This window comes from Rutidosis leptorrhynchoides, chromosome 3 (genome assembly GCF_046630445.1).
Source record: "Rutidosis leptorrhynchoides isolate AG116_Rl617_1_P2 chromosome 3, CSIRO_AGI_Rlap_v1, whole genome shotgun sequence".
In the NCBI taxonomy this organism is placed as follows: domain Eukaryota; kingdom Viridiplantae; phylum Streptophyta; class Magnoliopsida; order Asterales; family Asteraceae; genus Rutidosis; species Rutidosis leptorrhynchoides.
The window spans coordinates 451,976,298-451,990,064 of record NC_092335.1 but is presented as its reverse complement, the minus strand read 5'-3'; positions in this window follow the sequence as shown (position 1 = coordinate 451,990,064).

Genomic DNA, 13,767 nt, shown 5'->3' with positions numbered 1-13,767 from the left:
GTGAATAAAATTGCTATGGTTTCATATTGAACTCTATTTTATGAATCTAAATAGATAAAGTATAGGTTTATAGTCAGAAAAATAAGTTACAAATCGTTTTTGTAAAGGTAGTCATTTCAGTCGAAAGAACGACGTCTAGATGACCATTTTAGAAAACATACTTCCACTTTGAGTTTAACCATGATTTTTGGATATAGTTTCATGTTCATAATAAAAATCATTTTCCCAGAATAACAACTTTTAAATCAAAGTTTATCATAGTTTTTAATTAACTAACCCAAAACAGCCCGCGGTGTTACTACGACGGCGTAAATCCGGTTTTACGGTGTTTTTCGTGTTTCCAGGTTTTAAATCATTAAGTTAGCATATCATGTAGATATATAACATGTGTTTAGTTGATTTTAAAAGTCAAGTTAGAAGGATTAACTTTTATTTGCGAACAAGTTTAGAATTAACTAAACTATGTTCTAGTGATTACAAGTTTAAACCTTCGAATAAGATAGCTTTATATGTATGAATTGAATGATGTTATGAACATCATTACTACCTCAAGTTCCTTGGATAAACCTACTGGAAATGAGAAAAATAGATCTAGCTTCAAAGGATCCTTGGATGGCTTGAAAGTTCTTGAAGCAGAATCATGACACGAAAACAATTTCAAGTAAGATTTCCACTCGAAATAAGATTGTTATAGTTATAGAAATTGAATTAAAGTTTGAATATGATTATTACCTTGTATTAGAAAGATAACTTACTGTAATTAACAAAGGTTTCTTGATCTTGGATGATTACTTGGAATGGATTTAGAAAACTTGGAAGTAAACTTGCAATCATGGAAGTATTCTTGATTTTATGAAACTAGAACTTTTGGAATTTATGAAGAACACTTAGAACATGAAGATAGAACTTGAGAGAGATCAATTAGATGAAGAAAATTGAAGAATGAAAGTGTTTGTAGGTGTTTTTGGTCGTTGGTGTATGGATTAGATATAAAGGATATGTAATTTTGTTTTCATGTAAATAAGTCATGAATGATTACTCATATTTTTGTAATTTTTTGAGATATTTCATGCTAGTTGCCAAATGATGGTTCTCACATGTGTTAGGTGACTCACATGGGTGGCTAAGAGCTGATCATTGGAGTGTATATACCAATAGTACATACATCTAAAAGCTGTGTATTGTACGAGTACGAATACGGGTGCATACGAGTAGAATTGTTGATGAAACTGAACGAGGATGTAATTGTAAGCATTTTTGTTAAGTAGAAGTATTTTGATAAGTGTATTGAAGTATTTCAAAAGTGTATGAATACATATTAAAACACTACATGTATATACATTTTAACTGAGTCGTTAAGTCATCGTTAGTCGTTACATGTAAATGTTGTTTTGAAACCTTTAGGTTAACGATCTTGTTGAATGTTTTTAACCCATTGTTTATTATAACAAATGAGATGTTAAATTGTTATATTATCATGATATTATGATATATAATATATCTTAGTATGATATATATACAGTTAAATGTCGTTACAACGATAATCGTTACATATATGTCTCGTTTCGAAATCATTAAGTTAGTAGTCTTATTTTTACATATGTATTTCATTGTTAATACACTTAATAATATATTTACTTATCATTTAACATAATTAACCAAGTGTATCAATATCTTAATATGATTCATATGTACCTAGTAAGACGTTGTTATAACGATAATCGTTATATATATCGTTTTCGAGTTTCTTAAATCAATAGTCTCATTTTTATGTATATAACTCATTGTTAAAATACCTAATGAGATACATACTTATAATAAAATCATGTTAACTATATATATAACCATATATATGTCATCGTATAGTTTTTACAAGTTTTAACGTTCGTGAATCACCGGTCAACTTGGGTGGTCAATTGTCTATATGAAACCTATTTCAATTAATCAAGTCTTAACAAGTTTGATTGCTTAACATGTTGGAAACACTTAATCATGTAAATAACAATTTCATTTAATATATATATAAACATGGAAAAGTTCGGGTCACTACAGTACCTACCCGTTAAATAAATTTCGTCCCGAAATTTTAAGCAGTTGGAGGTGTTGACGTATCTTCTGGAAATAAATGCGGGTATTTCTTCTTCATCTGATCTTCATGCTCCCAGGTGAACTCGGGTCCTCTACGAGCATTCCATCAAACCTTAACAATCGGTATCTTGTTTTGTTTAAGTCTCTTAACCTCACGATCCATTATTTTGACGGGTTCTTCAATGAATTGAAGTTTTTCATTGATTTGGATTTCATCCAACGAAATAGTGAGATCTTCTTTAGCAAAATATTTCTTCAAATTTGAGACGTGGAAAGTGTTATGTACAGCCGCGAGTTGTTGAGGTAGCTCCAGTTGGTAAGCTACTGGTCCGACACGATCTATAATCTTGAATGGTCCAATGTACCTTGGATTTAGTTTCCCCCGTTTACCAAATCGAACAACGCCTTTCCAAGGTGAAACCTTAAGCATGACCATTTCTCCAATTTCAAACTCTATATCTTTTCTTTTACTGTCCGCGTAGCTCTTTTGTCGACTCTGGGCGGTTTTCAATCTTTGTTGAATTTGGATGATTTTCTCGGTAGTTTCTTGTATTATCTCCGGACCCGTAATTTGTCTATCCCCCACTTCACTCCAACAAATCGAAGACCTGCACTTTCTACCATAAAGTACTTCAAACAGCGCCATCTCAATGCTTGAATGGTAGCTGTTGTTGTAGGAAAATTCTGCTAACGGTAGATGTCGATCCCAACTGTTTCCGAAATCAATAACACAAGCTCGTAGCATGTCTTCAAGCGTTTGTATCGTCCTTTCACTCTGCCCATCAGTTTGTGGATGATAGGCAGTACTCATGTCTAGACGAGTTCCCAATGCTTGCTGTAATATCTGCCAGAATCTTGAAATAAATCTGCCATCCCTATCAGAGATAATAGAGATTGGTATTCCATGTCTGGAGACGACTTCCTTCAAATACAATCGTGCTAACTTCTCCATCTTGTCATCTTCTCTTATTGGCAGGAAGTGTGCTGATTTGGTGAGACGATCAACTATTACCCAAATAGTATCAAAACCACTTGCAGTCCTTGGCAATTTAGTGATGAAATCCATGGTAATGTTTTCCCATTTCCATTCCGGGATTTCGGGTTGTTGAAGTAGACCTGATGGTTTCTGATGCTTAGCTTTGACCTTAGAACAAGTCAAACATTCTCCTACGTATTTAGCAACATCGGCTTTCATACCCGGCCACCAAAAATGTTTCTTGAGATCCTTGTACATCTTCCCCGTTCCAGGATGTATTGAGTATCTGGTTTTATGAGCTTCTCTAAGTATCATTTCTCTCATATCTCCAAATTTTGGTACCCAAATCCTTTCAGCCCTATACCGAGTTCCGTCTTCCCGAATATTAAGATGCTTCTCCGATCCTTTGGGTATTTCATCCTTTAAATTTCCCTCTTTTAAAACTCCTTGTTGCGCCTCTTTTATTTGAGTAGTAAGGTTACTATGAATCATTATATTCATAGATTTTACTCGAATGGGTTCTCTGTCCTTCCTGCTCAAGGCATCGGCTACCACATTTGCCTTCCCCGGGTGGTAACGAATCTCAAAGTCGTAATCATTCAACAATTCAATCCACCTACGCTGCCTCATATTCAGTTGTTTCTGATTAAATATGTGTTGAAGACTTTTGTAGTTGGTATATATAATACTTTTGACCCCATATAAGTAGTGCCTCCAAGTCTTTAATGCAAAAACAACCGCGCCTAATTCCAAATCATGTGTCGTATAATTTTGTTCGTGAATCTTCAATTGTCTAGACGCATAAGCAATCACCTTCGTTCGTTGCATTAATACACAACCGAGACCTTGCTTTGATGCGTCACAATAAATCACAAAATCATCATTCCCTTCAGGCAATGACAATATAGGTGCCGTAGTTAGCTTTTTCTTCAATAACTGAAACGCTTTCTCTTGTTCATAATTCCATTCAAATTTCTTCCCTTTATGCGTTAATGCAGTCAAGGGTTTTGCTATTCTGGAAAAGTCTTGGATGAACCTTCTGTAGTAACCAGCTAGTCCTAAAAACTGGCGTATGTGTTTCAGAGTTTTCGGGGTTTCCCACTTTTCAACAGTTTCTATCTTTGCCGGATCCACCTTAATACCTTCTTTGTTCACTATGTGACCGAGGAATTGAACTTCTTCCAACCAAAATGCACACTTTGAAAACTTAGCGTACAATTCTTCCTTCCTCAATACTTCTAACACCTTTCTCAAATGTTCACCGTGTTCTTGGTCATTCTTTGAGTAAATAAGTATGTCATCAATGAAAACAATGACAAACTTGTCAAGGTATGGTCCACACACTCGGTTCATAAGGTCCATGAACACAGCTGGTGCATTAGTTAAACCAAACGGCATGACCATAAACTCGTAATGACCGTAACGTGTTCTGAAAGCAGTCTTTGGAATATCATCTTCTTTCACCCGCATTTGATGATACCCGGAACGTAAGTCAATCTTTGAATAAACAGACGAGCCTTATAGTTGATCAAATAAGTCATCGATTCTCGGTAGTGGGTAGCGGTTCTTGATGGTAAGTTTGTTCAACTCTCGGTAGTCGATACACAACCTGAATGTACCATCCTTCTTCTTGACAAACAAAACAGGAGCTCCCCATGGTGATGTGTTTGGTCGAATGAAACCATGCTCTAAAAGTTCTTGTAATTGGCTTTGCAGTTCTTTCATCTCGCTGGGTGCGAGTCTGTAAGGAGCACGAGCTATTGGTGCAGCTCCTGGTACAAGATCTATTTGAAATTCAACGGATCGATGTGGGGGTAATCCCGGTAATTCTTTCGAAAATACATCGGGAAATTCTTTTGCGACGGGAACATCATTGATGCTCTTTTCTTCATTTTGTACTTGCTCGACATGTGCTAGAACAGCATAGCAACCTTTTCTTATTAGTTTTTGTGCCTTCAAATTACTAATAAGATGTAGCTTCGTGTTGCCCTTTTCTCCGTACACCATTAAGGGTTTTTCTTTTTCTCGTATAATGCGAATTGCATTTTTGTAACAAACGATCTCTGCTTTCACTTCTCTCAACCAGTCCATACCGATTATTACATCAAAACTCCCTAACTCTACTGGTATCAAGTCAATCTTAAATGTTTCGCTAACCAGTTTAATTTCTCGATTCCGACATATATTATCTGCTGAAATTAATTTACCATTTGCTAATTTGAGTAAAAATTTACTATCCAAAGACGTCAATTGGCAACTTAATTTAGCACAAAAATCTCTACTCATATAGCTTCTATCCGCACCCGAATCAAATAAAACGTAAGCAAATTTATTATCAATAAGAAACGTACCCGTAACAAGCTCCGGGTCTTCCTGTGCCTCTGCCGCATTAATATTGAAAACTCTTCCGCGGCCTAGTCCATTCGTGTTCTCCTGGTTCGGGCAATTTCTAATAATGTGGCCCGGTTTTCCACATTTATAACAAACTACATTGGCATAACTTGCTCCGACACTACTTTCTCCGCCATTACTCGTTCCGACACCATTTGTTCCTTTCGTTCTGTTAACCCCTGGTCCATAGACCTCACACTTCGCCGCGCTATGACAATTTCTTTTACACTTGTTGCAAAATTTGGTGCAGAACCCCGAGTGATACTTTTCACACCTTTGGCATAGCTGCTTCTGATTGTTGTTGTTGTTGCGGTTGTTATTGTTGTTGGGATGATTGTTGTAGTTGCTGTTGTTGTTGTTGTTGTTGTTGTTGTTGTTGTTGTTGTTGTTGTTGTTGGGCCGTTTGTTGTAGTTGCGATTGATGTTGCGATTGTTGGGATAATTGTTGCGATTATTATTGTAATTGCTGTTGTTGTTGTATTGGTGATTCTTATCACCGTTTTCCTCCCACTTTCTTTTGACTTGCTTCACATTGGCCTCTTCAGCCGTCTGTTCTTTAATTCTTTCCTCAATCTGGTTCACTAGTTTGTGAGCCATTCTACATGCCTGTTGTATGGAGGCGGGCTCGTGTGAACTTATATCTTCTTGGATTCTTTCCGGTAATCCTTTCACAAATGCGTCGATCTTCTCTTCCTCATCTTCGAACGCTCCCGGACACAATAGGCACAATTCTGTGAATCGTCTTTCGTACGTGGTAATATCAAATCCTTGGGTTCGTAACCCTCTAAGTTCTGTCTTGAGCTTATTGACCTCGGTTCTGGGACGGTACTTCTCGTTCAGCAAGTGCTTGAATGCTGACCACGGTAGTGCGTACGCATCATCTTGTCCCACTTGCTCTAGATAGGTATTCCACCATGTTAACGCAGAACCTGTGAAGGTATGCGTAGCGTACTTCACTTTGTCCTCTTCAGTACACTTACTTATGGCAAACACCGATTCGACCTTCTCGGTCCACCGTTTCAATCCGATCGATCCTTCGGTTCCATCAAATTCCAAAGGTTTGCAGGCAGTGAATTCTTTGTAGGTGCATCCTACACGATTTCCGGTACTGCTAGATCCAAGGTTATTGTTGGTATGTAGCGCAGCCTGTACTGCGGCTATGTTTGAAGCTAGAAAAGTACGGAATTCCTCTTCATTCATATTCACGGTGTGTCGAGTAGTCGGTGCCATTTCCTTCAAAATAGTCAAATGGAACAAGTTAATCATACAGAATATTAAGAGTAGTTAATAGTATTTCGTAGCATAATATGAACTCATTTATAAAAGCTTTTTCTTCATATTAGCGTTTTATAAGTTTCAATTCGGGTAGTACCTACCCGTTAAGTTCATACTTAGTAGCTAATATACAATTCAACTACTACAATTCTATATGAAAAACTGATTATAATAATATTTCGCGTTCAAACTTTTATACAATATTTTACAAACTTACAATACCACTTATTTTACATAAAGCATGAAATATAGCACACAATAACTTTGATACAAGATAGTTGTGAAGATAATTCTAGCTAGTACACAAGTCGTTCAGCAAAGGCAATAAAGACACGTAATTCATACATCCAGAAACAAGTCTTGCATTCTGGTTTTACTAGGACTACTTCCCATCCTTGGTCTTGTGGAACATAACCGTTATGGCCGTTGATAAGACAGTGTGTTGTAATGTCGTCAAAGGGACGAGGGTTACGTAATGACCAACAGTCTCGTAATAACCTAAAAACCTCATTTCTTACCCCAATTACCGACTCCGTCACTTGTGGGAACGTTTTGTTTAATAGTTGTAGCCCGATGTTCTTTTTCTCACTTTGGTGAGAAGCGAACATTACTAACCCGTAAGCATATCATGCTTCTTTATGTTGCATGTTAGCCGCTTTTTCTAAATCATGAAGTCCTATATTCGGATACATTGAGTCAAAATAATTTCTTAACCCGTTGCGTAAAATAGCATTTGGGTTCCCCGCAATATATGCGTCAAAGTAAACACATCGTAACTTATGGGTTTCCCAATGTGATATCCCCCATCTTTAAAACGAAAGTCTCTTATAAACCAAGACATTCTTGGAACGTTCTTCGAATGTCTTACAAACTGATTTTGCCGTAAATAGTTGTGCCGAAGAATTCTGACCGACTCTAGATAAGATTTCATCAATCATGTCTCCGGGTAGGGCCCTTAAAATATTGGGTTGTATCCATTTTGTGTTTTTATACTGTAAAATAGACAAGAGTTAGATTCATAAAAAAAATACTTATTAATACAAGCAATTTTTACATATATCATAAAGCATAAGCACACTATATTACATATATTACACCACACGAATACAACTATCTTATTCTGACTCGCTCGTTTCTTCTTCTTCAGTTTTGGTTCGTTTTGCCAAGTTTCTAGGGATATATGATGTTCCCCTAATACGAGCTGTCGTTGTCCACAACGGTTTAGAAAAACCTGGTGGTTTAGAGGTTCCCGGGTCATTGTTACAACTTAAGGACTTCGGGGGTTGACGATACATATAAAGTTCATCGGGGTTGGAATTAGATTTCTCTATTTTTATGCTCTTTCCCTTATTATTTTCTTTTGCCTTTTTAAATTCAGTTGGGGTAATTTCTATAACATCATCGGAATTCTCGTCGGAATCCGATTCATCGGAGAATTGGTAATCCTCCCAATATTTTGCTTCCTTGGCGGAAACACCATTGACCATATTTAACCTTGGTCGGTTGGTTGAGGATTTTCTTTTACTTAACCGTTTTATTATTTCCCCCACCGGTTCTATTTCTTCATCCGGTTCCGATTCTTCTTCCGGTTCCGATTCTTCTTCCAGTTCCGACTCTTTTTCCGGTTCCTCTTCGGGAACTTGTGAATCAGTCCATGAATCATTCCAATTTACATTTGACTCTTCATTATTATTAGGTGAGTCAATGAGACTTGTTCTAGAGGTAGACATCTATCACATAATATCAAACGCGTTAAGAGATTAATATATCACATAATATTCACATGTTAAAAATATATAGTTTCCAACAAAATTTGTTAAGCAATCATTTTTCAAGTAAACACGGTCGAAGTCCAGACTCACTAATGCATCCTAACAAACTCGAATAGACACACTAATGTAAAATTCTGGTTCTCTAAGACCAACGCTCTGATACCAACTGAAATGTCCCGTTCTTATTGATTAAAAACGTTCCATATTAATTGATTTCGTTGCGAGGTTTTGACCACTATATGAGACGTTTTTTAAAGATTGCATTCATTTTTAAAACAAACCATAACCTTTAATTCATAAATAAAGGTTTAAAAAGCTTTAAGTAGATTATCAAATAATTATAATCTAAAATATCCTGTTTACACACGACCATTACATAATGGTTTACAATACAAATATGTTACATCGAAATCAGTTTCTTGAATGCAGTTTTTACACAATATCATACAAACATGGACTCCAAATCTTGTCCTTATTTTAGTATGCAACAGCGGAAGCTCTTAGTATTCACCTGAGAATAAACATGTTTTAAACGTCAATAAAAATGTTGGTGAGTTATAGGTTTAACCTATATAAATCAAATTGTAACAATAGACCACAAGATTTCATATTTCAATACACATCCCATACATAGAGATAAAAATCATTCATATGGTGAACACCTGGTAACCGACATTAACAAGATGCATATATAAGAATATCCCCTCATTCCGGGACACCCTTCGGATATGATATAAATTTCGAAGTACTAAAGCATCCGGTACTTTGGATGGGGTTTGTTAGGCCCAATAGATCTATCTTTAGGATTCACGTCAATTAGGGTGTCTGTTCCCTAATTCTTAGATTACCAGACTTAATAAAAAGGGGCATATTCGATTTCGATAATTCAACCATAGAATGTAGTTTCACGTACTTGTGTCTATTTTGTAAATCATTTATAAAACCTGCATGTATTCTCATCCCAAAAATATTAGATTTTAAAAGTGGGACTATAACTCACTTTCACAGATTTTTACTTCGTCGGGAAGTAAGACTTGGCCACTGGTTGATTCACGAACCTATAACAATATATACATATATATCAAAGTATGTTCAAAATATATTTACAACACTTTTAATATATTTTGATGTTTTAAGTTTATTAAGTCAGCTGTCCTCGTTAGTAACCTACAACTAGTTGTCCACAGTTAGATGTATAGAAATAAATTGATAAATATTATCTTGAATCAATCCACGACCCAGTGTATACATATCTCAGTATTGATCACAACTCAAACTATATATATTTTGGAATCAACCTCAACCCTGTATAGCTAACTCCAACATTCACATATAGAGCGTCTATGGTTGTTCCGAAATATATATAGATGTGTCGACATGATAGGTCAAAACATTGTATACGTGTCTATGGTATCTCAAGATTACATAATCTACAATACAAGTTGATTAAGTTATGGTTGGAATAGATTTGTTATCGATTTTCACGTAGCTAAAATGAGAAAAATTATCCAATCTTGTTTTACCCATAACTTCTTCATTTTAAATCCGTTTTGAGTGAATCAAATTGCTATGGTTTCATATTGAACTCTATTTTATGAATCTAAATAGAAAAAGTATAGGTTTATAGTCGGAAAAATAAGTTACAAGTCGTTTTTGTAAAGGTAGTCATTTCAGTCGAAAGAACGACGTCTAGATGACCATTTTAGAAAACATACTTCCACTTTGAGTTTAACCATGATTTTTGGATATAGTTTCATGTTCATAATAAAAATCATTTTCCCAGAATAACAACTTTTAAATCAAAGTTTATCATAGTTTTTAATTAACTAACCCAAAACAGCCCGCGGTGTTACTACGACTGCGTAAATCCGGTTTTACGGTGTTTTTCGTGTTTCCAGGTTTTAAATCATTAAGTTAGCATATCATATGGATATAGAACACGTGTTTAGTTGATTTTAAAAGTCAAGTTAGAAGGATTAAATTTTATTTGCGAACAAGTTTAGAATTAACTAAACTATGTTCTAGTGATTACAAGTTTAAACCTTCGAATAAGATAGCTTTATATGTATGAATTGAATGATGTTATGAACATCATTACTACCTCAAGTTCCTTGGATAAACCTACTGGAAATGAGAAAAATAGATCTAGCTTCAAAGGATCCTTGGATGGCTTGAAAGTTCTTGAAGCAGAATCATGACACGAAAACAATTTCAAGTAAGATTTCCACTAGAAATAAGATTGTTATAGTTATAGAAATTGAATTAAAGTTTGAATATGATTATTACCTTGTATTAGAAAGATAACCTACTGTAATTAACAAAGGTTTCTTGATCTTGGATGATTACTTGGAATGGATTTAGAAAACTTGGAAGTAAACTTGCAATCTTGGAAGTATTCTTGATTTTATGAAACTAGAACTTTTGGAATTTATGAAGAACACTTAGAACTTGAAGATAGAACTTGAGAGAGATCAATTAGATGAATAAAATTGAAGAATGAAAGTGTTTGTAGGTGTTTTTGGTCGTTGGTGTATGGATTAGATATAAAGGATATGTAATTTTGTTTTCATGTAAATAAGTCATGAATGATTACTCATATTTTTGTAATTTTATGAGATATTTCATGCTAGTTGCCAAATGATGGTTCCCATATGTGTTAGGTGACTCACATGAGCTACTAAGAGCTGATCATTGGAGTGTATATACCAATAGTACATACATCTAAAAGCTGTGTATTGTACGAGTACGAATACGGGTGCATACGAGTAGAATTGCTGATGAAACTGAACGAGGATGTAATTGTAAGAATTTTTGTTAAGTAGAAGTATTTTGATAAGTGTCTTGAAGTATTTCAAAAGTGTATGAATACATATTAAAACACTACATGTATATACATTTTAACTGAGTCGTTAAGTCATCGTTAGTCGTTACATGTAAATGTTGTTTTGAAACCTTTAGGTTAACGATCTTGTTGAATGTTGTTAACCCATTGTTTATTATAACAAATGAGATGTTAAATTGTTATATTATCATGCTATTATGATATATAATATATCTTAGTATGATATATATACAGTTAAATGTCGTTACAACGATAATCGTTACATATATGTCTCGTTTCGAAATCATTAAGTTAGTAGTCTTATTTTTACATATGTATTTCATTGTTAATACACTTAATAATATATTTACTTATCATTTAACATAATTAACCAAGTGTATCAATATCTTAATATGATTCATATGTACCTAGTAAGACGTTGTTATAACGATAATCGTTATATATGTCGTTTTCGAGTTTCTTAAATCAATAGTCTCATTTTTATGTATATAACTCATTGTTAAAATACCTAATGAGATACATACTTATAATAAAACCATGTTAGCTATATATATAACCATATATATGTTATCGTATAGTTTTTACAAGTTTTAACGTTCGTGAATCACCGGTCAACTTGGGTGGTCAATTGTCTATATGAAACCTATTTCAATTAATCAAGTCTTAACAACTTTGATTGCTTAACATGTTGGAAACACTTAATCATGTAAATAACAATTTCATTTAATATATATATAAACATGGAAAAGTTCGGGTCACTATAGTACCTTCCCTAATTCTTAGATTACCAGACTAAAAAGGGGCATATTCGATTTAATAATTCAACCATAGAATGTAGTTTCACGTACTTGTGTCTATTTCGTCAAACATTTATAAAAGCAGCGCATGTATTCTCAGTCCCAAAAATAAATATTGCAAAAGCATTTAAAAAGGGAGCATATGAAACTCACTCTACAATATTTTGTAGTAAAAATATTCATACGACGGAACTGAACAATGCAAGGTTGGCATCGGATTCACGAACCTTTATCAGTTATATATATTAAAACATATAATAACAACTAACAAGTTGATATATTAATAATTTACATATCATATTACTAATTAAGTTATATTTATCCTATGTATTTTAGGTAGTTAATATTTAGTTCTATATTACATTTATTAATATTAATATAGTAAATACTTATTAAAGTAGTTTAATAGTATAATATTTATCATTTATCATAATATATTATAAATAGAAATTTATTTCAAGGTTTATATATGATAAGAATATATATTTATATTAATTGATATATTTTATATATAGTTTACTTAATGTCATAAAAATTTAGTAATATATAATATTAACATATTTGTAATGTATTTTTGAAAAAATAATACTTATTTGTAATAATAACAATAATAGTGATAATAGAAATGATACTTTTGATAATGATAATTTTTAATATAAGTGGTATTAATAATAATTTCAATAATGATACTAATAATAATAACCTAAATGATAATAATAATGTTAATTCTAATATCCATGTTAGTAATAATAATAACAATAATAATAATAATAAAAATGAATAATAAGTAAACTACCTCAATGAAGTAGTCCTTAAAAAATATGCCCAAGTCCGGGTTTGAACCCGCAACGTCCCGCTAACCCGTTAACACCTTTAAACCAATGAACCAACGATTTGTTTTGGTATTAATCCGCATGATTAACTAGTTCATCTTCATCAAACACTTATCATTTCATCATCGTTATTATGATCTAATATCATCACCATTCTTATACCCTTATTATTACTAACCTAGTCATTATTATCATAGTCACATCACTTTCTCCGGTTCATCACGTCCATCATCATTTTGATTCATCATAACATCATTGTAATCGTAATCCTAATCTATCATATTATCATCTACTCTGCTAACAGCAAACATATACCAAATTTTGATCCAGATACGAGTTTGAATTATGACAGTCCAATAAACCATTAAATTTCGGCCCAAAACCATAAGTGAAGTCACGGCCTAAATTGTAAAATAAGATATGGTGGCCCAAAAGCAAATTGGAAGTTCTAGTTTAAAAAGAAAATTCGTCCAGGCTGTTTACCAACGTACACCCCACCAAGTAATATAAAATCTTACGCCTGGGTTTAAAAAAAAATTCGTTTACAGCCTATATATATCATTATATAACATAAACCTTGGTCCACCATTTTTTATTAACTAGCAAGTGAGATTAGGAGATAGTGATCCATCACTCTCATCATTCCTTAATCATCAATCATAGAAGTTAATTACTATCATCATTCTATTCCCATTATCTCAATCAATCATTATCCTCTTTATCATTTGTTAAAAGTAACAAATATATAAAAAAAATAACGATTTGAAACAGAAACAGTTATATATATTTGCAG